At 37.9% G+C, this 4,226-nt stretch overlaps 1 long non-coding RNA gene across 1 annotated transcript in view; it reads left to right on the plus strand.

The window, feature by feature from the left end:
- Positions 1-244, plus strand: part of LOC133593166 (uncharacterized) — a 113,378-nt gene extending 113,134 nt beyond the window's left edge. The window contains exon 3 of the long non-coding RNA XR_009814561.1: positions 116-244. This is a non-coding gene — a long non-coding RNA (uncharacterized lncRNA). The remainder of the gene's footprint in view (positions 1-115) is intronic.
- The last annotated feature ends 3,982 nt before the right edge of the window (positions 245-4,226 follow it).

Below are 4,226 nucleotides of genomic sequence, written 5' to 3' on the forward strand. Positions count from 1 at the left end.
TAAACTCACTGGGGTCCAATATAATTTTTAAAAGCCCCTGAAATGAGAGGATTAGACCCTTTTTTAAAGTCATTGTTTTTTTTTTTTTAATTCCCTTCTCGGTCTCTTCAAACAGACCGCCGTCAAACTGAGCCGGCGTTAATGATATCGTCATCCCTGACGGCTCAAGGCGGTGAATGGAAAGAGCCAGGACGGTGAGGAGATGCTGCCGCTTGTTCCATCGCCGCAGGTACGCACCAAGCGTTTATCTCCCGCCCGACGATAAGAACCAACGGAGGGCATACTTGCCAACCCTCCCGAATTTTCCGGGAGACTCCCGAAATTCAGCGCCTCTCCCGAAAATCCCCCGGGACAAATATTCTCCCGAAAATCTCCCGATTTTCAGCCGGAGCTGGAGGCCACGCCCCCTCCATGTGGACCTGAGTGAGGACAGCCTTTTTTCAACAAGGTGAGAAGAACTAAATCATCCAGACTAGAGACAAATTGTAATATTATGTTTATCTTACCTAAAAATAAATATATTTATTAATTCAAAAAAACAAAACAAAAAAAACATTTTTACTATATTTTGCTAAAAACATCAAAATTAATTGTATTTTTTTTGTATTTTTTCTGACTCCTCATTACATTCAGCCATAGAATTAAAATAAACATATTTGAAATAATTAATTTTATATTATCATAATAATTCATTTAAAATTACCATATTTAATTATTAAAATAATTGCTTGTTTATCAACAACTTTAGCATTTTATTCATTACATTTTGAAGCTCTCAGAAGCCAAGTTATGTTATATTCCTTAAGATTTATTTATGCAAGTTTGAAGTATCAATTATCCAAACACAGTTTTGTTTGCATATTTTCAGGATGTAGATATATATATTTATATATATATATGTATGTATATATATATATATATATATATATATATATATATATATATATATGTATGAAATACTTGACTTGGTGAATTCTAGCTGTCAATATACTCCCCCCCTCTTAACCACGCCCCCAACCACGCCCCCACCCTCCACCCCCCACCTCCCGAAATCGGAGCTCTCAAGGTTGGCAAGTATGACGGAGGGGGAAATGTGGCGGCGAAACCCATTCGGGGTTCACGTATGTACGCGAGCCCCGTATGACCTCCTTCCTGCCACTTAATGCCAACCTTCGTCTGGTCGGCAAATATCAGCTCGACGGGGAGGAATTGGCCGTAAATTAACATTTCATGCTGTTAAACATGCAGTGAAAACTGAACAAATACAAAAAATATGGTATTAAAAGATTAAATGACACAATAGAGCGACTCAAATATACACTAAATTGCCAGAAATACTTGGCCACCTGCCTTGACTCACATATGAACTTGAAGTGCAATCCCATTCCTAACCCATAGGGTTCAATATGATGCCCGTCCACCTTTTGCAGCTATTACAGCTTCAACTCTCCTGGGAAGGCTGTCCACAAGGTTGCGGAGTGTGTTTATAGGAATTTTTCACCATTCTTCCAAAGGCGCATTGGCATACTTGCCAACCTTGAGACCTCCGATTTCGGGAGGTGGAGGGTGGGGCGTGGTCGGGGGTGGGGCGGGGCGGGCCGTGGTTAAGAGGGGAGGAGTATATTGACAGCTAGAATTCACCAAGTCAAGTATTTCATACATATTATATATATATATATATATATATATATATATATATATATATATACATATATATATATATATATATATAGAGAGAGAGATCTACATCCTGAAAATATGCAAACAAAACTGTGTTTAGATAATTGATACTTCAAACTTGCATACATAAATATTAAGGAATATAACATAACTTGGCTTCTGAGAGTTTCAAAATGTAATGAATAAAATGCTAAAGTTGTTGATAAACAAGCAATTATTTTAATAATTAAATATGGTCATTTTAAATGAATTATTATGATAATTTAAAATCAATTATTTCAAATGTTTATTTTAATGTATAATTCTATGGCTGGATGTAATAAGGAGTCACGAAAAAATACAAATAAAAATACGATTAATTTTGATGTTTTTAGCAAAATATAGTAAAAATTTATTTTTTTTATAAAAAAATTTAATTGATAATTATATTTATTGTTAGGTAAAATAAACATAATAATACAATTTATCTCTAGTCCGGATGATTTAGTTCTTGTCACCCTGTTGTCCTCCCGTCATGAAAAAAGGCTGTCCTCACTCAGGTCCGCATGGAGCTGGAGGGTGCGTGGCTTCCAGCTCCGGCTGAAAATCGGGAGATTTTCGGGAGAATATTTGTCCCGGGAGGTTTTCGGGAGAGGCACTGAATTTCGGGAGTCTCCCGGAAAATTCGGGAGGGTTGGCAAGTATGCGCATTGGTGAGGACACACACTGACGTTGTTTCGAGAAGGCCTGGCTCTCAGTCTCCGTTCTAATTCAGCCCAAAAAGGTGTTCTATCGGGTTCAGGTCAGGACTCTGTGCAGGCCAGTCAAGTTCATCCACACCAGACTCTGTCATCCATGTCTTTATGGACCTTGCTTTGTGCACTGGTGCACAAAGTGGGCGGTATGGCTCGGTGGGTAGAGCGGCCGTGCCAGCAACTTGAGGGTTGCAGGTTCGGTCCCCGATTCCGCCATCCTAGTCACTGCCGTTGTGTCCTTGGGCAAGACACTTTACCCACCTGCTCCCAGTGCAACCCACACTGGTTTAAATGTAACTTAGATATTGGGTTTCACGATGTAAAGCGCTTTGAGAAAAAGCGCTATATAAATGTAATTCACTTCACTTCACTTCACAGTCACGTTGGAAGAGGAAGGGGCCCGCTCCAAAATGTTCCCACAAGGTTGGGAGCATGGAATTGTCCAAAATGTTTTGGTATCCTGGAGCATTCAAAGTTCCTTTCACTGGAACTAAGGGGCCAAGCCCAACTCCTGAAAAACAACCCCACACCATAATTCCTCCTCCACCAATTTTCCGGGAGACTCCCGAAATTCAGCGCCTCTCCCGAAAACCTCCCGGGACAAATATTCTCCCGAAAATCTCCCGATTTTCAGCCGGAGCTGGAAGCCACGCCCCCTCCAGCTCCATGCGGACCTGAGTGAGGACAGCCTTTTTTCATGACGGGAGGACAACAGGGTGACAAGAACTAAATCATCCAGACTAGAGATAAATTGTATTATTATGTTTATCTTACCTAAAAATAAATATATTTATTAATTAAAAAAAAAAAAAAAAAAAAAAAAAAAAAATGTTTACTATATTTTGCTAAAAACATCGAAATTAATTGTATTTTTATTTATATTTTTTCCTGACTCCTTATTACATCCAGCCATAGAATTATACATTAAAATAAACATATTTGAAATAATTGATTTTAAATGATCATAATAATTCATTTAATATGACCATATTTAATCATTAAAATAATTGCTTGTTTATCAACAACTTTAGCATTTTATTCATTACATTTTGAAACTCTCAGAAGCCAAGTTATGTTATATTCCTTAATATTTATTTATGCAAGTTTGAAGTATCAATTATCCAAACACAGTTTTGTTTGCATATTTTCAGGATGTATATATATATATATATATATATATATATATGTATGAAATACTTGACTCGGTGAATTCTAGCTGTCAATATACTCCTCCCTTCTTAACCACGCCCCCAACCACGCCCCCAACCACGCCCCGCCCCACCCCCGACCACGCCCCCACCCCCCCACCTCCCGAAATTGGAGGTCTCAAGGTTGGCAAGTATGGTGTGTAATGTTCTATATTTTCAATGGAACATATAAAATGTTGGTGTTTACTTGAGTCATAATGCAGTCTACACCTATCTCTTGAGTGTGACTGCCATTAAATTGCAGTCTACACGTATCTCTTATGTTTGACTGCTATCACACTTATCATTTCACCATGTACCAAATAAAATAGCTTCGAGGTCGGTAAGCAAAACCAGAATTATTCCTTACAATAGCACTGTCGAGTTTTGAGAAAAAAAAGGATTTTAAGTGTGCCTTATAGTCCGGAAAATATGGTAAATATTTTTAGACTGAGCTGCCAGTTTTGACTTTTTGACTTTTTTACTCTGCATTTTATCAATCCAAACATTTAACAACTGGACACAATGTATAACATTAAATGTATCAAATACCTCAAATCTGATGGAAGCTTCTCCTGTGTTTTATTATTTTGTACGCGGGACAAGTTGACGCGAAGATTTAATG

This window comes from Nerophis lumbriciformis, linkage group LG04 (assembly GCF_033978685.3).
Source record: "Nerophis lumbriciformis linkage group LG04, RoL_Nlum_v2.1, whole genome shotgun sequence".
Taxonomy (NCBI): domain Eukaryota; kingdom Metazoa; phylum Chordata; class Actinopteri; order Syngnathiformes; family Syngnathidae; genus Nerophis; species Nerophis lumbriciformis.